Genomic DNA, 24,794 nt, shown 5'->3' on the forward strand with positions numbered 1-24,794 from the left:
AAGACGAGAGAGAAAAGGAACTTGCCTGTGATTCTAAAATAAACCGTTTCTTCGTTCAAGGTTCGTCGACACATTATCATGAACATAATGGCACAAAAAATAATTATTTTCTTTTTTTAAGTGTGACACATTTACGGAAATAGTATTAAAGTAATTTTAGCATTCAGATTCAAAATCTTAAACACTATCTGCACTATATGTTTCTGAAACAATACTACACTCGTCATGTGTCAGTTTCTGACAACGAATATAAAATACGATGGATACGATAGCAGGAAACTTAGAAAGGAATAATACTCAAATACTGAGATCGGTAAGTTCCACAATAATTGCGATAATCGAGTTGATTCTGATGCCTTAAACTTGTGTTACAACAACTGGAAACTAACTGTCTTATGTTGCGGAAATTAACCTGTAGATTTATTGTATGAAAATAAACTTTTAATTCCCGCCATCTCCATTCGAAGAGCAATACCAACTGTAAAACGATTAGATACCCTTTGACAATGGAAATATAAGTTTCTCAACAAAAATGATATAGTTATCTTGTGTGTACTAATAGGAATATCAACCATCTGTATTTGTAGCAAATTCCATTGGAATCAAATCTTATAATATGTTTATGTCCCGAGTAACGGGAAGTTATTGTCTCTTAATCTGTGTATTTTCCTTTCCGTGACAATCACAGAAAGTGTAGGTGAAACTGGAGATGTAAAGGGTGAACATTAAAAACACCGACAAACTGCAGGGACGAATTCCTTACTGGAAATAAGGGAAAAAAGGTCTGATGGACACGTGCGAGGAAATGCATCGTTACCACGGTAGATGGCACTGACGAATGACGGTGCCCCTGACCACGTGCCGTGTTTCTTGTGTTTTTCGGGCTGCGTGATTGACTCGGCGTACTGTAAGAAGCAGAATGGTCCGGCACTCATGTCGGCGACAAGCCGAAATAGTGTTCGTGTACGGCTAAGCAGACGGAAATAGTCGAGAGGCAGTACGGGTATACCAGATAAGTGCCCTCACAAACACCAACTACATTACACTACATTTAAAGCCCGTTTTGGGCGTTTGTGTGATCATGTGTCCTTTCAGACAGATCGAACGTGCAGCGAGGCGGGGGACTGTGCATACACCAGATTTGGAGAATCAGGTTCTATGGGATGAGACGAACACAGGTAGTGGACGCCAACATGGTGTAAGTCCAAGTACGATTACGTGAATCCTGCACAGCAACCGCAGCTCCCCCTATCACCTGCGTTTATATGCACGCCCCTTTGAACATCTGTTGTAAAGTGGATGCGATGCAGTTCTGTACTGTGTTTCGGGGCGATTTGTTTGTTGCACGCACAACGTGCAATTGCGGACACATGGTCATAGGACCTCATTTCCTCCATTTCTAGACAAGAATCCCTCCCTGCAGTTTGTCGGTTTCCTTAATGTTCACTCTACGTAACCATCTTTATACACTCCTGGAAATGGAAAAAAGAACACATTGACACCGGTGTGTCAGACCCACCATACTTGCTCCGGACACTGCGAGAGGGCTGTACAAGCAATGATCACACGCACGGCACAGCGGACACACCAGGAACCGCGGTGTTGGCCGTCGAATGGCGCTAGCTGCGCAGCATTTGTGCACCGCCGCCGTCAGTGTCAGCCAGTTTGCCGTGGCATACGGAGCTCCATCGCAGTCTTTAACACTGGTAGCATGCCGCGACAGCGTGGACGTGAACCGTATGTGCAGTTGACGGACTTTGAGCGAGGGCGTATAGTGGGCATGCGGGAGGCCGGGTGGACGTACCGCCGAATTGCTCAACACGTGGGGCGTGAGGTCTCCACAGTACATCGATGTTGTCGCCAGTGGTCGGCGGAAGGTGCACGTGCCCGTCGACCTGGGACCGGACCGCAGCGACGCACGGATGCACGCCAAGAACGTAGGATCCTACGCAGTGCCGTAGGGGACCGCACCGCCACTTCCCAGCAAATTAGGGACACTGTTGCTCCTGGGGTATCGGCGAGGACCATTCGCAACCGTCTCCATGAAGCTGGGCTACGGTCCCGCACACCGTTAGGCCGTCTTCCGCTCACGCCCCAACATCGTGCAGCCCGCCTCCAGTGGTGTCGCGACAGGCGTGAATGGAGGGACGAATGGAGACGTGTCGTCTTCAGCGATGAGAGTCGCTTCTGCCTTGGTGCCAATGATGGTCGTATGCGTGTTTGGCGCCGTGCAGGTGAGCGCCACAATCAGGACTGCATACGACCGAGGCACACAGGGCCAACACCCGGCATCATGGTGTGGGGAGCGATCTCCTACACTGGCCGTACACCACTGGTGATCGTCGAGGGGACACTGAATAGTGCACGGTACATCCAAACCGTCATCGAACCCATCGTTCTACCATTCCTAGACCGGCAAGGGAACTTGCTGTTCCAACAGGACAATGCACGTCCGCATGTATCCCGTGCCACCCAACGTGCTCTAGAAGGTGTAAGTCAACTACCCTGGCCAGCAAGATCTCCGGATCTGTCCCCCATTGAGCATGTTTGGGACTGGATGAAGCGTCGTCTCACGCGGTCTGCACGTCCAGCACGAACGCTGGTCCAACTGAGGCGCCAGGTGGAAATGGCATGGCAAGCCGTTCCACAGGACTACATGCAGCATCTCTACGATCGTCTCCATGGGAGAATAGCGGCCTGCATTGCTGCGAAAGGTGGATATACACTGTACTAGTGCCGACATTGTGCATGCTCTGTTGCCTGTGTCTATGTGCCTGTGGTTCTGTCAGTGTGATCATGTGATGTATCTGACCCCAGGAATGTGTCAATAAAGTTTCCCCTTCCTGGGACAATGAATTCACGGTGTTCTTATTTCAATTTCCAGGAGTGTACATACAACTAGAATTTGGTCCGTAAACAGACTGACTTCTACGTTTTAGCACATTTATATCTCTTAACCAACTATAGTGTGTACGAATGAAAGTGCCAAATAAAGTCTATCACAAGGGGGAAACAAAATTCCCGGGGGGGGGAATTCTATGTTTTATAGTAATCAAGCGGTTTACAAATTGAAATTATGGGTAAAGGGCAGCTAACATAGGAATTTCCTTAATATAATCTTTCATTTCCTTAAATTATTCTGTTTCAATCCATTTTAGACAGATGCATAGCTGCCTAATGCTGACGCAATATTCACAAAAATTCCTCATAAACTGTAATGCTGAGTCTCTTGAAGAACCAATTACAGTGATCCTCACTACGAGAAACGACGTGCATATTTCCATGGGGAATTCAGTGAAATCTGCGCTAGTACAATGTGTACTGTGTAAGTGGGCTGCTTCTGTGTTGGCAATTTCTTTCCATGGGGAATTCAGTGAAATCTGCGCTAGTACAATGTGTACTGTGTAAGTGGGCTGCTTCTGTGTTGGCAGCGCTGTGCAGCGCTTTGGATTGGATCTCCGACTGCGCTTTCTTTGTAAGAGACTCTGTAGCTGGTTGGACCCGTTGTTGGAAGTTAATCGCCAGTAGTGTTGAGCAGTTGGAAGTTAGTCGCCAGCAGCGATGGATGTACTGTTGGGCAGTTGGAGGTGAACAGCCAGCAGTGATGGATGTTAGATGTGAGAAGTTAGTATTGATGGAGGGTAGAGGTCTGAAGTGTTAGCGTAGGCTAACGATTTGTACATGTTAGAATTGGAGGTTAAATATTATTCATGATTATATAACTTTGTACTAGATGTCAATGAGGATTTATTTTCGTGTCTGAACTGGATGTCACATTATTAAGGTAAAAAAATACGTTATTTGTTTTGCAACAAAATCTTTCCTTTGCTGACCATATGCCTATTAGTATTTAGTGGCTTTAATAGTAAGAATCTTTTATTTATCTGGCAGTATTGACGCTCACTGTATTGCAGTAGTTCGCGTATTGAAGATTTTTGTGAGGTAAATGCTTAATGAAATGTATAGATTATTGTTAAGATTTCTTTTTAGTCTGGGCCATTCTTTTGAATTAATTATTTGAAGTCACGTTGTAATTTTTTGAGCAGTCAGGTTGCGTTACCCTTAGAATATTGTGGCTCAGTGTTGACATGCTAAGAATAAGTAAAGAGAAAGTAGGCTTAGTACGTACATTTTTACTCAGCTGTTTCAGAATTAATAAGGTAGAAGTTTCATCTTCTCAGTCATTTAGCAATTTAAGTACAGACACACTCATTTAAATAAAGAAGTTTCAACTGCTACTCGAAGATAAACGGAAGTTCTTATGCGCCGTTGTTATTTTGTCAAAAATGTGTTCACTTTACTGGTGCTCTTCTTCTACGTCTACATCTACATACATACTCCGCAAGTCATCCTACAGCTAGTGGCGGAGGGTACCCTGTACCGCTAATAATCATTTCTTCTTATGTTCCACTATCAAACAGAGAACCGGCCGGTGTGACCGAGCGGTTCTACGCGCTTCAGCATGGAACCGCGTGACCGCTACGGTTGCAGGTTTGAATCCTGCCTCGGGCATGGATGTGTGTGATGTCCTTAGGTTAGTTAGGTTTAAGTATTTCTAAGTTCTAGGGGACTGATGACCTCAGATGTGAAGTCCCATAGTGCTCAGAGCCATTTGAACCATCAGACAGAGCGAGGGAAAAACGATTGTCTACATGCCTCCGTATGATCCCTAATCTCTCTGATCATATCTTCATGGTTCTAATGCGAATGAATGTTGGAGACAGTAGAATCGTTCTGCAGTCAGCCACGAATCACGGTTCTCTAAATTTTCACAACGGTGCTCCTCGACAATAATGTCGCCTTCCCTCCACTGATTCCTACTTTGAGGTCCCGAAGCATCTCCATAATACTTACGTGTTGTTGGACCTGCCGGTAATAAATGTAGCAGCCCGCCTACGAATTGCTTCCATGCCTTCCTTTAATCGGACCCGTTGCAGGTTCCAAACAGTACTCAAAAATGGGGCGCACTAGTGCAGATGAACCACACTTTCCTAGAATTCTCCCAATAAACCGAAATCGACTGTTCGTCTTTCCTATTACAATCGAGCTACACACTCCTAATACTTTGGCCGAACATTATGGGTTTACTTTTCTAACTCATCTGCATTGAATTACATTTTTCTACATTTAGAACTTGCTGCCATTCATCGCACACTATAGGAATTTTGTCTGAGTCATCTTGTATCCTCCCACAGTCACTCAACGAAGACACTTCCCATATACCACAGCTTCATCAGCAAACAGCCACGGATTGTTTACTCTATCCACCAGATCATTTATATTTATAAAAAAAATAGTCCTATAGCTCTATTATTCAATTAGTCATATAATTCATAAAAATGTTATGCCTTTAAAATTTGTACTAATATAACAGATGATGATATGTTTGTGGGGTGCTCAACTGCTCTGTCACCAGCGCCTGTCCCGATTTTTCATCATTGTGTTGAGACCTTATCCCCTTGGAAATGGCCTGCCGCAGTGGCCGTGCGGTTCTAGGCACTTCAGTTCGGAACTGCGGGACTGCTACGGTCGCAGGTTCGAATCCTGCCTCGGGCATGGATGTGTGTGATGTCCTTAGTTAGGTTTAAGTAGTTCTAAGTTCTAGGGGACTGATGACCTAAGATGTTATGTCCCATAGTGCTCAGAGCCATTTTTGAACCCTCTGCAATGCGGGGTAGGCCTTGCTACTGTTTGTTTGGCAATGTTGGTTTCAAAGGGTGGCCAGATGCCCTTCCTGCCGCCACCCCATTCCCCTTGGGACGGAATTTGTGTACCCCAGCTGTCTGCATCTAGTGTAATCTATGGAATAGTGCGAACGTGTTTCAAATGTTTGTGAGTCATGTAACTGAGGCGGAACGTGGGGACCAGCCCGGGATTCACCTAATGGGATGTGGAAAACCGCCTAAAAACCACATCCAGGCTGGCCGGCACACTGGCCCTCGTCGTTAATCCGCTGGGCGGATTCGATCCGGTGCCGGCGCTCCTAGTAGGGTCCAGGAAGCAGCGCATTAGCGGTGTCTGCTACACTGGCGGGTCACAAAGTCCCAATTTTTACGCAGTCTAATTTTTCACACAATCCAGTCGAGCCACTGTCATGAATGATGATGATGATGATGATGATGATGATATGATGAGGACAACACCCAGTTCCCCGGCAGAGAAAATCCCCAAACTGGCCGAGAATCGAACCCAGGACCACGTGATCCAGAGGCAGAAACGCTAGCCTCTAGACCACCAGCTGCCGACGTGCTGTATTTGTGATATGCAAAGACTATATAGAAAGTGTGTTATATGTGATGTCAGACTGCTTTGCAAATGTATGTTTGTAGCTTATGTAAAGAAATATGTGAAATGTATAACATTTTGTCACCGAATAATGAAATGAAAACATTTGTGTATGTAATTTTATATATTTGTGCAAGTTTTCATTTGTATAAAATGGTACACGCTTAGGGACCATCCGTAGGATATGTGTTATGTGAAAGATGGAGTGCTTTTGTACTGGAGGGAAGTTGCTGTGGGAAGCGTAAAAGGTGGCTTGGGTTCTGGCGCGCTACCTGTACAGTGAGCAGAAACGAGAGGATTCTGTAGACAGTAGTGGAAGACGCTACACTCGGACGAAGCAGGCGATGCCTTGCCCGGAAATTCTTGCGCAATAGCCTCGGATGAAATGAAATGTCGTGTGGCTAGGGCCTCCCGTCGGGTAGACCGTTCGCCTGGTGCAGGTCTTTCGAGTTGACGCCACTTCGGCGACCTGCGCGTCGATGGGGATGAAATGATAATGATTAGGACAATGCAACACCCAGTCCCTGAGCGGAGAAAATCTCCGACCCAGCCGGGAATCGAACCCGGGCCCTTAGGATTGACATTTTGTCACGCTGACCACTCAGCTACCGGGGACGGACTAGCCTCGGATGACGACTGCTGAATTATTACGACTTCGGTACAAGTTGTTGGGCTAGGTTATGGACGTTAAAACGACGCCAAGAAGAATTAATTAGTCCATACTTCAAGAAACTTGTACGCCGTACCATGGGTGGGATAGCCGCCATTACTATCTGCCACACCCAACGCCCACAGCCAATAGGTTATGAACTGTATAATTATAATTGTAGAAGCGTGAACCGTTAATTCAAAATTAACTTTTTTGAATAATTATTGTATTAAACATAAAATTTGATTCACTCTGTTATTTTATTCCTAATCATTCAATTATATAGCGTCCCTACCTGGTGTTCGATTATTCCGTGTAAACCTGTTACAAAAACGTTTGAAGTGCTTTATTCAGTACCTAAAAGCACCATTTTTCATGTTTGTACAAATATCTGAAAATAATTGTTGTGGAGTAACTATTAAAGTGCAGGTAAGAACACTGTGTCGTTTACATAGTAGAAGTGCGTAGTGAAATTTTGTTTAAGTACTGAAGTAGATGTTTTCAGTAAAATTTGACGATTTTAATATTGTTACTCTCTTTGTAGTTACAAGTAAAGTGAGAGTGATTAAAAACGTTTTGCTGAAAAAATACGAACATGTCATGCGTAAATACTGAGATTTTGCTAGTTTTAAGTTTTGAGTAAAGTAAAGATTAAATTCTTTCAGTTACAAATAAAATTCAGTAAAGTACAAAGAGCTATAAAAATAAAATTGCTTATGTGACTCAGTAACACTGAAGTAGGGTTGCGTACAGTTACTGAATGACAATACAGAGTGACCACATCCTACCTTTGGTTTTTGACAGATCATTTGTTTGGAGAAATGTATTCACAAAGTGTCTTATTATGTTTAAATGTGTGTATTAAGCTATTGGAATATTTAAATATTTAATTTGTTGATTGTAAAAAGGCAAACATAGAAGTCCTCCCTGGACAAATTTATTATAGCACATAGTGAGGATTAAAAATTCGTGGCCTTTCTAGATCAAAACTAGATATATCTGTACTGTAGTAGCTGAAATATTCTAGTCTCTTTCTCAGAACCATATCCTGAAAAGTTATATTTATTTGCGAAATTGTATTACGAAACAGCAGGAAAGTGGACAAAATTTACTTCTTCTGCTTTTCCAAAACTTAACGATTTCGATGCCGAGATAGACTGGCGACTGTAAATCCATTTGAGAAACCACTTAATGCACATGGCAAGAAAGGTCCTGGATTCAGTATTCTATTTTTTATTGCTTTTCTTATTAACAGCTAGAAAACTCCAGAAAAAGAACTAATAGTCTGATTTCCACAGCCATTAGTCATACATCACTGTCAAATCCTGTAATAGGGGTAACATTATACGACAGTTGTGGAAAGTAGGCATGTTTATGACATGTATACCTCATGAAAAATTCCCCGTATAATAGTGTTGTATGTAGCTTTTCCCGGAATAGGACTATTTCTTCTATTGAGGTACAGTGTTATAGTACTATCACACTCATCTAGGACGCTCCTGACGATACTTTTGTCTCTGATGAACAGTCGCCGTTGAGGACAACATACAACACACCACGCTTACGTGCTCCAATTCTATAATGAATCTAGTCATGTATTCTTCCCTATACCAACACACACTCTAACTACTGGTTGATAAAGAAAAGTCACTGATGTTTGTAATAGTACAACCTTTTCCCCTGTAAAAGACATTCTGTCTTACACTTTTGGCGACTCATCTTTTCCTTTAATTATTTTCATGTGTTCTGGAGCTTTCATTCTGCGCTACAGCTCTTAAAAAACATGATCTCTGTACTTCGACAAATTGCGTTAAACTTCCCAGTAGTTACTCAAATTTCAGTCACAGGACATAATTGTGCAGCCATTATACTAAAATTCAGTCTTAATTACGGTCTTGTTTTAGTCCTCGTCCTCCATGTATTGTACATTATGTAAATTCTGTTTTCCGTTTCATTTAAGAAAAAGATACCACTTATAGTTTTACAAATGTAGAAACATCACAGTTTTGAGTAGTTTTGGGTAGATCGTATGCTGCAATAAAATACGATTTGTTTGGCGGATTTACTGGGAAATATGGGCCGGGAGAAGGGAATGAAAAGCAAAATATGCTTCTAAAAATGGTTCAAATGGCTCTGAGCACTATGCGACTTAACTTCTGAGGTCATCAGTCGCCTAGAACTTAGAACTAATTAAACCTAACTAACCTAAGGACATCACACACATCCATGCCCGAGGCAGGATTCGAACCTGCGACCGTAGCGGTCGCTCGGTTCCAGACTGTAGCGCCCAGAAGCGCACGGCCACTCCGGCCGGCAAATATGCTTCTAGAGTTTGATGAGTTCCAGTTGGTTGTTACGTACGCATTTGGGAAGCACGCGGCTCAAAACCGTGTTCAGAAATCCCTATTTAGGTTTAAGTGGTTCGTGTATATAGTTTGGCTAAGTTTCAAAATGGTTCCCTTGAAGAAGCATGGTCGCTTTTCTTCTGTGTCCTTGTCAAATTCTACCTTGTGCGCCATCCAATGCTCTTGTCACCGACAGGAGATTCACGTCGATGTACCTTCTTGTTTCATAGCGTACTTCATGAACATTTGCTCACATACTTCGTAAGTCATTGTACAGTGCATGGTAGAGCGCATTTTGCACAATTTTCTTTTCCGTGCCATTCGCAAATAGAGTGACGGAAAAATGATTCCCTGTACACCTCAGTGCAAGTCCTGATCTCAATTATTGTATCCTTACAATCCATTGAGAGTAAAGTGAAGGAGGCCCGCCCCCCCCCCCCCCCTACACTACGTAACACTATTTCCTCTCGCGGAGGTACGTACCGTCTGCGTAACTAATTAAAGGCAGTTTGTTTGTTGCCATACGCGTTTCACTTCTTTTATTTAGGAAGCATCATTAGTGGCAATTTCCAGCGCTGTTGACTCATGTGTGTGGTCCTGGAGATGTATTCGTTAGTTTCCATACTCAAACTGGCTGATTTCTGGCATTCTTTCATCCGCATTTGTCACACCGCACTTTCCATTTTTCCTCTGTACGCCACCGTTGGCACGTATAGTTCTCCAGGCATCCATCATACCGAAACCCTTCCGTGGGATTACCACAGAGGGCAGTGTGATTTATCCCTCCAAATCAGAAGTTTGCGATCATCCGTTGTCCGGTGATACGCGACTTGGTACTGACTACAGAAACGAAGGAGCCACTCAGTTCTTTTGAAATCCCTACGCACAGTCACTGTACTAGCTGGACTGATGGTAGTGCTTTAGAACTCACAACTGATTCCTTCCACTGATCTCACGCGATTTTGTAACAGCTGCCCTATACAGTGCTCGGCGTTCCCTGTGTGTCAGTACATGAGGTTTGCCTGGTCTGGTTTAGTTGTGGCTATTCCTTCGCGTTTACACTTCATAATCCTTAATAGCCGACTTGGGAATCTTAATAAGGATTGAAATATCTCTGATGGATTTGTTGTTCAGGTGACAATCACTGACAAGTCCAAGTTAGAAATCACAGAACTCTGCAAACCGACTGATTCTACTGTTACCGCTGCTATGCCGACGAAATAATACTCCCTGTCTACTTGTACACTGGCGGGTCCACCTGTCGCGACAACTAGTGGTCAGTTCCGCATTACATAGAGGTCGACAGATACTTTTGATCAAATAGCATAAATGAACTTCCAGGCGGTAAAATAGTTCTGCTATCTGCCTCAGATGCTGCTTCTTAAACTTCTGAATAGCTTTTCGCCAAAGAAGGAATTTTCGCCTCCAAGGATTCCCATCTAAGGGTGTGGACCGTTCCCGTAACACTGCCGTGATGACTGAACTACACGGCAACACTAGCCACACACATTTGTACTGCTTCTTCCTGGCTGGCGGGATCATGAACACCAACAGTGTTCGAGAAATAAGCCCACAGGTGCTCTGGAAGGGGTGTCTATTCACGGTCTATAATCTATTAGGAGAAACTGGTGATTTGGGTGAGCTGATAATATGCGCCACACTTTCCCGAATGCGCTGTATTCGGCCTTGCATTTTCCTTACGGGTAACCTAATATGCTAGTTTCATTTTACGTCGTTTCCCAACTTTACACCTAGATATGTAATCAACGTGACCATGTCAAGCTGTTTTCTATCGGTATGCTTGCGACAGCATGCTTGTCAATATACACTCCTGGAAATTGAAATAAGAACACCGTGAATTCATTGTCCCAGGAAGGGGAAACTTTATTGACACATTCCTGGGGTCAGATACATCACATGATCACACTGACAGAACCACAGGCACATAGACACAGGCAACAGAGCATGCACAATGTCGGCACTAGTACAGTGTATATCCACCTTTCGCAGCAATGCAGGCTGCTATTCTCCCATGGAGACGATCGTAGACATGCTGGATGTAGTCCTGTGGAACGGCTTGCCATGCCATTTCCACCTGGCGCCTCAGTTGGACCAGCGTTCGTGCTGGACGTGCAGACCGCGTGAGACGACGCTTCATCCAGTCCCAAACATGCTCAATGGGGGACAGATCCGGAGATCTTGCTGGCCAGGGTAGTTGACTTACACCTTCTAGAGCACGTTGGGTGGCACGGGATACATGCGGACGTGCATTGTCCTGTTGGAACAGCAAGTTCCCTTGCCGGTCTAGGAATGGTAGAACGATGGGTTCAGCCAGTGTAGGAGATCGCTCCCCACACCATGATGCCGGGTGTTGGCCCTGTGTGCCTCGGTCGTATGCAGTCCTGATTGTGGCGCTCACCTGCACGGCGCCAAACACGCATACGACCATCATTGGCACCAAGGCAGAAGCGACTCTCATCGCTGAAGACGACACGTTTCCATTCGTCCCTCCATTCACGCCTGTCGCGACACCACTGGAGGCGGGCTGCACGATGTTGGGGCGTGAGCGGAAGACGGCCTAACGGTGTGCGGGACCGTAGCCCAGCCTCATGGAGACGGTTGCGAATGGTCCTCGCCGATACCCCAGGAGCAACAGTGTCCCTAATTTGCTGGGAAGTGGCGGTGCGGTCCCCTACGGCACTGCGTAGGATCCTACGGTCTTGGCGTGCATCCGTGCGTCGCTGCGGTCCGGTCCCAGGTCGACGGGCACGTGCACCTTCCGCCGACCACTGGCGACAACATCGATGTACTGTGGAGACGTCACGCCCCACGTGTTGAGCAATTCGGCGGTACGTCCACCCGGCCTCCCGAATGCCCACTATACGCCCTCGCTCAAAGTCCGTCAACTGCACATACGGTTCACGTCCACGCTGTCACGGCATGCTACCAGTGTTAAAGACTGCGATGGAGCTCCGTATGCCACGGCAAACTGGCTGATACTGACGGCGGCGGTGCACAAATGCTGCGCAGCTAGCGCCATTCGACGGCCAACACCGCGGTTCCTGGTGTGTCCGCTGTGCCGTGCGTGTGATCATTGCTTGTACAGCCCTCTCGCAGTGTCCGGAGCAAGTATGGTGGGTCTGACACACCGGTGTCAATGTGTTCTTTTTTCCATTTCCAGGAGTGTATTCCAAAATCGCGCTCATAAAAACGGGATTTTCCGATGTTAATACCTAAATGTTCTATTGGTGATAAAAAGGTAAAGTATTTTCGATGGCAGTTAGGTTAGGGACGATTTGTATACCTAACAGAAGTATCGTCTTAGTGTCATTATTCTACTGTACAGGTTCAAAGTACGAATATTACACACTTCCCCCTGCTTAGGAAAATGGAGCAAATTGGTTGATTCTTTTTGCAGTTGATATGGTCTACGGTCTGCTTCCCGGGATTTACGAACACATCATTAGTTCATGGGCGGTTGCTGAGAAAACCCAAAAAAGGCTTTTTCGATATTTTTTTGCCGTCAGCAATGGACCAAATCCCAGTCGCGGAGTCTAAGACGGCTATGCAAAGAAAAGTGCTGAAATTTTTACTGTATACATCCAAGATCCCGCTCTTGAACTAAACAGAAAATTTTCTTGACATATTTATCCGTTTCCAAGATACAGAGGTTCAGTGTCACACTACTTGTATAAGTAAAATACGCGCGTAAAAATCATTAAATAAACTGATTGATGATGACGGCTACATCCATGATAGTCCATGATTTAAATTGAATATTACACCCATGCTGAAAGAATGATATGTAAATTCTGGGTGTACAATTTTTCGAATTTTATTACCTGTGCGCTTAAAAATTGTTGAAAACATGACCTTATGGTTCGAAACCCAGCCGTAGATTCTAGGACGGCTATGCACAGCAAATGGCTAAATTTTTTACGTGTTCTCATAAGATCCCGATATCTAATGACCTTGAAAATTTTCTTGATGTATATGTCTCTTTCTCAGACCCAGAGGTTCATAGTTACCGTACTCGCACACGTTAAATATGTACGTAAAAAATTAAATAAATTGATTGATGAAGGGTATCCTGTGATAAACCCAGGAGTTAATTAAACTGACGGGTATACCCTTGAATGAATGAATGAATGATGAATGATGCAGTTCCGTAAATTCGCCGGCGGTATCTGAGGAACCGCAAAAAAGTGTTTTTCGTCATTTTACACAGCAGACCAAACCCCATTCGTTGATTCCGAGACGGCTATGCACAGAAAACGGCTAGATACAGAGGGTGAAAGTTACCCAACTTATGCACGTAAAAAACTCACGTAACATGCTATATGAGGCGAAATCGTTGTTTATAAAGTGACGTAGGAGGGTGAGATCTGATGTAAAATGTCTCGTTATCATCAGAAGGCTTCTGGAAACTCCACGTTGTAGTACTGAAGCATATGCAAAATTTTAGCGCTCGTAAAATCCGGTCTGAGGTGTAAAATTAGCTTGCTTTATTTCAGTTTCACATAAGTATACTATCTAAGTTATACTGACCCATCAAGTTCTTTTTATGTGAGTGAAATACCCTGCTGGGGCATGGAAAAGAAGGAAAACAGCGGAAAAATGCTCTTATCGGAGGACAAAAAAGGCGAATGTGCTATTCTTTATTAATAGACTCCGACTGAAAAGTGGGGTACCTGCTGCCTCATTCTACCTTCCTTGGCAACCTTAAAAATTTTCGCAGAACTGTTGGTATGCTAACATATTCGCGCTTTCTTTATGCTGAGAGATAAAGAGACAGAGGCAATGGGAAAGAGACGAAGAAGTGATAAATAATGGAAGATAATAGACAGTGGTTGTGGTATAAAAAGAGCAAAGAAGAATGGCAGTGTGAGAGAAAAAGAGGGACCACTGTCAGTGGAACATAGTAGGCAGTAAGAGAACAGTACTAGGAAAGTAACGAAGGAGACAGTGCCAGTAGGAGAGGAATAAAGAGAAGAAGAAAGTGGAATTGGGCGAGAGCCAGTGATAACGAAAACGAGAACGAGGAAGAGAGAGATAATGACTATGAGAGGAGACTGCAGCAGTGAAAAGGAATGAATGAGATAGTAACAGTAACAGAGAACAAGAGGGATACAGTGACAGTGAGAGGAGAGAGTAGTAGTCGGACAGACCGAAAGCAACTGTGGCTGTGGGACAGGAGGCATTGACAGAGAACCATAAAGAACTAATGATAATTAGTTGGGTCGAATGAATGAGCGAGAACAGACAGTTAAGTATGGTTGGGCATGAGAGAGTTAAGGCGATGGATTGGCGAGTGTGAGCGAGTTATTAGAGCTTCTTGTGGGAGTGAAAGGTGACTTGCATGTTAAAAAGGCCGCGAATAGGATAGCATGGCAATATTTTTCCGAAAATTTTTAAAGTTGCTGAGGAAGGCAGACGTAGGCAGCTGGTACCCAGCTTTTCAGTCAGTCGTTTAATAAAGATAATCAGATTCGCCTTTCTTGTGCTCAGATAAGAGCATTTTTCCGCTACTTAATACTGTATTTGAACATTACAGGAACGTATTTCGTACCCGGTCGCATTAACTTACATAAAGCCAAAAGTTTATCTGTGTTATCCTGTCCGTTTACTCTATCTCAGTTAACAGTTTACAGTGTAATCCCTAGTCGAACGCTTTCAGAAAGTTTAGAAATACACGAGTAGTTGAAAACTAAGGTAGAATTCGAAGGGCAAACAACAAAACGGAAAATGCTGTGTAGTGCTATGTAGGAGAATTAGAAAAGAATGATATGAAATGGAAATTCCCTCAGACTGATTTCATCGGATTAAGAAAAAACTTCGAGAATATTTCAGCGAAAGAGTTCAATCAGTCCGAACTACAGCCACAGTCAACCAAGTTTGACCAACTTCAATAGCAACATTGTTTAAGATAGAATCAATGAGTCCATCACGAAACACTGACTGATTGCATAGATTATCAGTAACATTACCAGAATCAAAATTCATATTGTACTCAGTCTCAACATCTAGCACAGCCTTGTAAATAGTTGGACGCCATCGATACCAAATAAGTAAGGCAGGACGAGGTACCTTAGGCATAGATAATTGTAGGCACAGAAAGAAGAAACTCCCTCCAATGCGACTTCGAAATTGGCGGCGTGCATTACAGTGGCGGGAAGACCAAAATGATCATACCAGGATGAGGAATAAAGAAGGCATGGAACACCGATGGAAAAACTATTACGTTAACGAGCAGCAGAATATGTCGCGGAAAATTTTTAATGCGTGCTTAATTGGGTGCTCTTGTACTATTAGTCTACATCTACGCCATATATACATCTACAGACATGCTCCGCAACTTACCATCTGGTGTATGGCGGAGGGGGCCTTGTTCCACTAGTGTTTTGCTTTCCTGTTCCAGTCGCAAACAGACCGAGGGAAAAACAATGTCTATAAACCTCCATACGACCTCTAATTCCTCTTTATCTTCGGGGTCCTTGCGTGAAATGAACATTGGAAACAGTAGATTCATTCTGCAGGTCAGCCACCAACGCCGTTCCTCTAAATTTTCTTAATGGTGTTCCGAGGAAAGAACATTTCATCTCACCTGCTATTCCCAGTAAAGCTCACGAAGCCTCTGTGTAATAGTCGTTAGTAGTATGACAGAGCCGTCTGAGGCTAGATAACAATCTAATTTAAAACTTGACTCTCGACTCTGATAGCTAGTACACCATCGGCTAATTGGTCTCTTATGTAGTTGCGCTCTCTGTCTATTCCTCACACTCCCTGCTCTCTCCCCTCTCCCGGCCCACTCGTGTAGTGATGGCCAATGGCATTTGAGCATCAGACCTTTCGACCAACGAGATCCTTGAGCTTAGTGTTCCAGGTAGCAGCAGTAGCACGAGCGCCAGCAGCTAGTAGACATTGAGTATTTGCATAAATATTAGTATTTGTCTGAAATACTGACACTGTCAACTACACTGCTGCTGTTACAGTTTCTTTTCAGCGTCTGTACATCAAGTGTTCAACTGACGAGGTACGTTCGTTGAGGAAGCGGAATCTGACGAGTGTATTTGCTATAAAAAAATCCAGCAGAGAAATGTGAACGCAGATTTATGCATCGAAATTGGAAGTAAATAGTAGTGGAGGAGTGTAAACTACACGGGCAGAATGCATATTCGTTACCCTGTAAGATAACGTGTAAGAAACTATCTCTTACACAAGAGCATGTAGTGAGGAGCTGACACAGCAGATAGACTGTTAAGTGAACATAGCAGCATGAAGAGCAGACATGCAGTCATTATGAAGTGAGCCCCACATCATAGCCTCACACTAGCTCTCTTCAAATACTCCTGCTTTCCAGCTCTCAACAGGAGTGAATCATTGAGTTCGATGGCAACAGTATCATAATCATAGAGTGCCTTTAATATGGCACCCAATGATTATGATACTGTTGTAAATCTATGTCCTAAATGCTCCAGCACAGTCCATGAAATATCTGACGATTTACTAGAGATACTGGTGTTCACCTGGTGAACTTCTTGCTGTGAGCTGCCTGCCATCTACGATGGAGAAACTGAGTGTCAAAACAACACTGCAGGGTGCTGCCATCATTGAACTTCAACGCAGAAGCCAGCAACAGAGTCTTTTGGGTTCCACGTGCCTGTTCAGCATCCAGACGCCACCAGGTGCTGAAACTTACCAGGCCAGATGGGTGGAGATCAACCGACCACTTGAGTGCCGACCTCGGCTATACTGCTGATGGATCATCAAGGAGTGGGACTGAGGACACTCGATCAGCCAGCACGAAAATACTTTACTCTGGGCAAAGGCCACACCTGCTCGCAAGGAACCCAGCATGGCGCCAAGTTCACCGACAACTCACCTGAGTATGTAGATGCTGAGCTGACTTGACAGATGTCAGCTTGAATCCAGCACAGAGCTGAATGAAGCATCGGCTGAGGCTAGCGCGGAGGAATGGCGACTTGCAAACGTTGTGAATAAATTACAGGACTATAATAATATTCCACTATCGTTAAAGATGCCTCACACTTTCCAGACAGGTATCCCGACTCGATGCTGAAGCCTTTGCTGCGCCCCTCTGTAAATTGGTGTCCAAGTGTGCACTCTGATTCCATCATTAGAAGATTTTGCACTGGAGGTGTTTGACTCCAAAGCCTGGGATTCGAAGGCAGTGGTCTGCATATAGAAAATTCACACATGACAGCATTAACCACTATATGGTAAGCACAAAGGACTTTTTTCATTATTTGTTGTAATATGATAGAATATAGGCACACTGACAGACGTGCTGTGAACAAAGTATCTTTTGTGAAACCTACGAATCCTGTTCATTCATCAGAATTCAGGGAAAATTGCAAAGAAATATACTTGATACCAGTGGGATGTACTGTCATAATGTACTGCTTGTAGACAGAACGGTCATGCAGCACATGAATGTATTGATTGTTGCTGGGTGATAATTAGGCAAAAGAAGTAGTTGAGTCTAGTTTCTTACATTGTAACTTGTGTTTATCTTGTCTGTTACATACTGTTCTGTTTGGCACAAATATTTTCACTATAAATAAAATATTGGTAAGTGATGATTTGATGGCACAATTAGAATCTTCGTGGGCTGCACAAGAGCCATAATCGGGTTCGACTGAAATTAAGTCATCAGTAGAAATTCACCATTTTTCAGTAGATTCTTCAGTGGCTAATCAAACCACACCTTTCTGCAGTTAAACGACAGAGGGAGCAACGGTATTCCTTAATGACGCTACAGCCAGAAAGAGTAATTGATCAGATAAAACTGCTCTGCAGATGGCTAATTTACGCCTTATGGGTTGAAGTCAAGACATAAGTTATGTTATCACGAAATGCTAGAAAGGCAAGTACATTCGAAACAAAACTAGCGGAAGGTTTGCGTCAGGAATACCATAAGCAGGAGGGTGAGAGTTTTTTTAGAGGAAAGTTAAGAGGGTTGGCACAGAAGGCAAACGAGACTGTAGAGATTTTTTCTGACAGAATCCATAGAGTCAATGTGCATATATATAGAAGCACTAGAAGCTTTGTTGTTAACGATATTCACATTTATTCATTTGAGATGGTACACTGCCAGTCACTCCTGAAATAACGCCACCCATCAAAACATGATAGTCCACCAATCTGTAGGAGACCATACAGAACAGTGAAAGACGTACAGCGACTAGTAGATGAATTTATATAGACTGTTCGGAAATTGACTTTACAGACTTCTGCGACTTGTAGAGAGGAGTGAGTACATAATATTTTATATGGGATCCTCTTTCCGGAAATGTACAGTTTCCGTTCTACACATCCATTTTTGGGTGAGGAATTAAATTAAATGCGAACCAGTACAATTTTTAACTAACAATTCGAAAGGAAACATACTGAAACATCAGGTTATCACTTAAGCACATTTGTTTGCATTAACACTTATACATTACATGTTTACATTATTTGAGAATAAAAAAGAAATAAGCATACTGCATGAACACAACTTAGTGCTTAAGTGTCAAGAAAAACAAATGTGCTGAAGTGTTAAGACAGACAGGTGTGCTTAAGTGATAAATGGATGTTTTGTTATTTTTCTTTTAGACTTGTTATCTAATAATTGTACTGTCTCACACTTAATTCAGTTCCTCAAGAAGAAGTAGATGAGTTAAATATATGAACATAAATCATATAGAACGAATCGGTACATTTTCGAACTTTGGTTCCCATTCAAGTATTATGTACTCCCTTCCCTCTACAACTACTACAAGTTTGTAACGAGAATTTCCGAACACCCTGTAAATAAACAGTTACGTGAGGGTATTATCGAGCATAGCAACAGCCCGTGGTCAACAAATACTGTTATGGTACCCAAATAAATCAGTTGACTATACTCTAAAATATTGATTTTGTTGTGACTACCATTACTTGAACGCACAGACCACATTGGGTGCATAAACGATCCCAAACTTCACTGGTACATTAGACAACCAAGGAAGATGTAAATATTTGTAATGATTGATCTTGAAGGCGGTTATCACCAACTGGAAGTGTTACCGAAGACAGACCCAAAACAGCTTTCACAACACCTTCAGATCATTACGAATAACGAAGAATGATGTTTGAATTGAAAAAACGCTGTGGATACACTCCAGCTCTTATTACAAGTGGTATTTCGTGAATTAAAAGCAAGGATCTGTATAGTATATCTTGACGATATAATCGTCTGTTTGAAAACTATAGAAGAGTATATTAAATGTCTAGATGATGTATTTAGTAGATTGAGAGCAGAACACCTTACACTAATTGTGGAGAAATGCCATTGTGCTCAGACACGAGTAAGTTATCTTGGGCATCCCACCTGTCAAGCGGAGTTAGGACGCATCCTCGGCTTCCTTCCAACATACGTGATTTTCCGACATCACAAACTACGAAAACAGTTAGAGTCGTTTATTGGATTATGCTATGATCGTAAGCTTGTGAATGGATTTGCTGAAATTGGGCAGCTGTTAAGTAAGCTGGTATGAACAGATGTTATATTTCAGAAGCAAGAAGCATTCAACAAAATCAAAGAGATATTAATGTCAGATCTTGTGTCAATATTCCCTGACTTTGAACAGGAATTCTTACTTCTGTGTGATGCCTCCAACAATGCTTTAGGCTGTGTTTTAAATAAGAACGTTTATGCTAAAGAACATCCGGTGGAATATGTCTCCAGAGAATTGAATAAGGCTGAAACTAATTATTCGATAACCCAAAAAGAAATGTTAGCAGTTATAGATGGAATCTCGTAATTTAGTTGCTATTTGTACAGACGGAAATTCAATGTGATTACAAACTTCATGTCTTTAAAATGGTTATCAAAGCTGAAAGATTCATCAAGTCGATTAACGAGAAGGGCATTAAAATTGAGCGAGTTCAGCTATTCATAAACTAGGAGTGAAGCATGCAAATACTGATGCCCCGACCAGGAAAATAGCAGTTTTACAAGTAGTAAGTAGGAACCAGAAGACTGGATAAAGGTACAATCAGCTGACAGTGAGTGTCAATTATTTCGAATATAACCTCAGTTTGAAATGCAAGAAGGCTCGTTACGCAGATCAACAAAGTGCGGCCTTCGCGTTGTAGCTCCTGCAGTGCTGAGAATGGAACTGTAACATCAAGTGCACGACCACATATTATGTCATGGAGGGAAAAGAATAGCTGATAGGCGAGTAGCTGAAAGATTTTGGCTGAAAATGCGTTGCAGTGATGTAGAAAAATATCTAAGAAACTGCACCACGGGTGCTCAAAGAGCAGACTGGAGTCATCAGAAAATTCAGTTACAAAGACTACCCAGACAGGACAAACTATTTTCTATGCAAGGACTGGATGTCTTATGACATTTTAACAAAAATGTTCTTACGATGTTAGGCTGTTTTTCATGATATTTAGTTATGATAGCCATCCCAGATCGGAAGGCGAGCACGGCAGCAGGCAGTGGTAAATAACTGGTTACTGAAATTTGGCACACCAGAAACCATTATTATGAACCAGATAACTAACTTTGTACCCAGACTAATAAAACAAATATGTCGCTTATAGAAAATTAAGATATTACATACCAGTTCATTCTATCCTCAAACAAATGGATGGACAGAACAAATTCACCGTACCTTATCCAAATGTTAAACCATTACGTAAATGCGCAGCCTTCGTATTGAGACATTTATTTAAATTTTGTCATCAGTGCGTATAATTCAAACGTTTTTACCAGAACTGGCCTCTCGACCTACGAAGTAATATATGGGTGGAAAATGACGTTACCTTTTGATGTAATTTAATCTAAGCTACGTCCACAGCGTGAGCCAGTGAAGAATTCTCCGAAGAAACTGAAAGCACCTGGCAAAAGGTACAGTGTGCCATCACAAAAACTTTGGAGAAGCAAAAGTTAATTGTACAATGTACGAGCAAGCTGCCACAATCCAGAGTAGAACAATGAGTATTACTAGCTAATCCGTATAATCCAAAGGGCAAAATGAAAAATTTTTAAACGAGATATCATGGACCTTATCAGGTTATCTAAGTGACTTGGTCAACTTAAAATTACAGCTGACAGCCACAGCATCTATAGTACATGTAAGTGGAATAAAGCCATTTAGAGGTGAGATTCATGTGTTGCCGCAGTTTCCTTCAACTGTTGTGGGAAAAGAAGAATTGCCAAGTAAAAAGGAACATCAGAGAAACTTACATTATGCACTTAGGTCTAGAGCTACAGTGTTAGTTCTCATATGGAATGTACATATGGTTCTAATTTTCTTTATTTCTCGTGTTCTTTGTTTATGTACTTGCTTAAAGTAGGAAGGGGGATCAACGGTGCTTCCTTTTCTCTCAAGTTTTAAAAGAGTTGGCAGAAGATACAAAAGTAAAAGTAGATTGACACTCAACACGATTAGGAAACATGGAGCAAGGAATACTCATTGTTACTAAAACGGTGTGGAACATAACAAAAGACTTAGAATAATATGTCCAGAACACCAAGAATTTCTTAAATAGTGGTATAGAGAAAATACAAGCCCAATGAAGCAAACTGCTCGAGAAAGTGGTAACAGCTACATTGTTCTGAACCTGAGTAGAGAGGTAAGGCGACAGAAGGATGGTTGTCGGAACTCGGTATGAAGCAGTAAATGATGCTGCTCGTGACCAATTGAATGGAACATTATTAGATCTACAACAAATTTTGATAGCATTACAAAAAGCACGAACAGACTTCCCAGAGAGACTACAATATGTTGTGCCTATAACATGTAAGAATATAGCTTTTTTTATTACGTATCTGATCTCATTGTAAGATTGGGTGATGATCAAGCTAGACTGCACATTAAAATGAGATGGCCTTTAGTGAGCATAAACGTACACTACCTATGTTACATGGTAAATCCATATACGATTAAATGGAATACAACTGGGAAATGAATACAAAAGCAAACTCATAAGTATTGTTAGTTTTATGTAGCAAATCTCAAAGATTGTACTGGAGAAAATATTATTTTTTGTCCAATAATGGTGATACAAACGAATGAGTCTGTGAAATAGTACTGTACGAGAAAAATGTTTTAGCTCTTCAGTTAAAATTCCAGAAAACTGGAGAGCACTGGATTTACTCCATATTTACACCTAAAACAGTAATTATCACTTGCTATAAAAGCGATCAACCAAATGGAATAGCAAATTTCAGCAATGGATTCTTAATTAATGGAGGTAGATGCGGAGTGACAGGAAGAAATTTTACCTTCCAGCTACCACCATGGGAACAACAATGATTAACGTTACCCAACCAGCATTGTATTAGCCATAGGAAACACCACATATAATACGTAACCAAAGCCAAACTTTTATTCACGGCCGGCCGGTGTGGCCGTGCGGTTCCAGGCGCTACAGTCTGGAACCGCGTGACCGCTACAGTCGCAGGTTTGAATCCTGCTTCGGGCATGGATGTGTGTGATGTTAGGTTTAAGTAGTTCTAAGTTCTAGGGGACTGATGATCACATGTTAAGTTCCATAGTGCTCAGAGCCATTTTTTTTTGAATTTTTTATTAACGATAATTCGGAACCCACTTTTCTACAATCCATTGAGGAATAAAAAATTTCAGAAAAAGGACAAATTTCAAACAAAGTCTATCGACTATTGCAGCATGTGAAACACTACCACGAGACATCTACAGGGTGACCATTATTGAACTATATGAAATAAAATCGTCATAACTTTTGGACGGTTTCCATTAGGACGTTCAAATTGCACGTTTGGCTGCGTGGCATGATGGGAATTAGTATGTGAATATGGTTTGGTTTACAGATGAAGCCCACTTTCATTTGGATGGGTTAGTCAGTAAGTAAAATTGGCGCATTTGGGGGACTGCGATCGAAAAGACTCTTCACTCTGAATGGGTGATTGTGTGGTGTGCAGTGTCCAGTCACGGAATAATCGGTGCGCTATTTCTTAATAGCACGGTGACTACCGAACCGTGCGTGAAGGTTTTGGAAGATGATTTCATCCCATTATCCAAGTGACCCTGATTTCAACAATATGTGGTTCGTGCAAGACGCAGCTCGACCCCATCAAGCAGGAAGTGTTTGATGTCCTGGAGGAGCACTTTGGGGACCACATTCCTGCTCTGGCACACCCAGAGCCCTCGATTGGTAGCCATATTCTCCGGATCTGAACACATGCGACTCCTTTTTGTGGGGCTATGTTAAAGACAAAGTGCACAGCAATAACGTCAAAACCATTGCTGAGCTGGAAACAGCTATTCAGAAGGTCATCGACAGCATCGATGTTCAGACACTTCAGCGGGTTATGCAGAAATTTGTTATTCGTCTGAGTCACATTATCGCCAATGATGGTAGGCATATCGAACATGTCAACCTAAATCCGAATATCTGTAGTGACGTTTAAATGTTGAATAGAGTGTATGCACGCCATAGTTTGTAACTAATTTACTTTTTTTTCATATAGTTCAATAATTGTCACCCTGTAGACAAAATACAGTTATTTCAGCGTATCAATTACAAGGATAATCTTGGTTTTGGCGTTTAATGTGCAACTTACTTTTATATAAAGCTTAAGATATCTCATTCAAATGAGGCAGCCACCCATCGGATGTCCATGGAATGGATACAAAGTAGTAGCAAGTAATGTAACTGAAAAGTGCAATCAGGAAAGGATGACAAAATAGACTGGCTAGGCTGAGATTCAAGATTTATTTTGAGAAGCAACCCAGAAGACAGTTATAGGATAACTTTTTTAAGTACAAAGTAAGTATAGAGTACTTAGTAATAAGTCAAGGAATTGGAAAATTCAGGAAAAATTTCTTTTAAAGGGAAGGGAATTGTTATGGCACAGAATAATAATGGGCAGGAATCAGAAATTTTTATTAAACCTCATTAACATTTACACAGGCAAAATAAAGTCATGCCAGAGTCAGAAGCAGCCGATATGTCACAAGTGGGGCAGGCCCTTGTCAAATTATGACACCATCTGCTGAGTAAGAATATACATTCAGCAGACTGAGGACTGTGATATAAAACCAAAGGAAATAGGACGTGCATATTCATTAGCTTGTAAGACATGGCACAAGAAACGCTAGCTCTTATACTGGAGCATGTAACAAGGAAATGACACAGCAGTGAACAGACTTTAAGAGTGAATATAAAAGGATAAAGAGGACACATGCACACATTACGAACTGAGCCTTATGTCACAGGCTCCTTTTAAACATTCCAGCTTTTCAGCTCTCGTCAGGAGTTAATCATTGAGATCGGCATTCATAGTAATGGGACTCTATGGTTATGATACTGTTGTAAATCTATGTCCTAAATGCTTCAGGACATTCTACGAACTAGCTAACGATGTACTGGAGATGATGGTCTTCACCTGGTGAACTTCCTGCTGTGCGCTGCCTGACAACTACTGATGGAGAAACTGACTGTCTTCCAACAACACCACATCCCAGGATGCTTTC

Source organism: Schistocerca cancellata, chromosome 6 (assembly GCF_023864275.1).
Source record: "Schistocerca cancellata isolate TAMUIC-IGC-003103 chromosome 6, iqSchCanc2.1, whole genome shotgun sequence".
Lineage (NCBI taxonomy): Eukaryota > Metazoa > Arthropoda > Insecta > Orthoptera > Acrididae > Schistocerca > Schistocerca cancellata.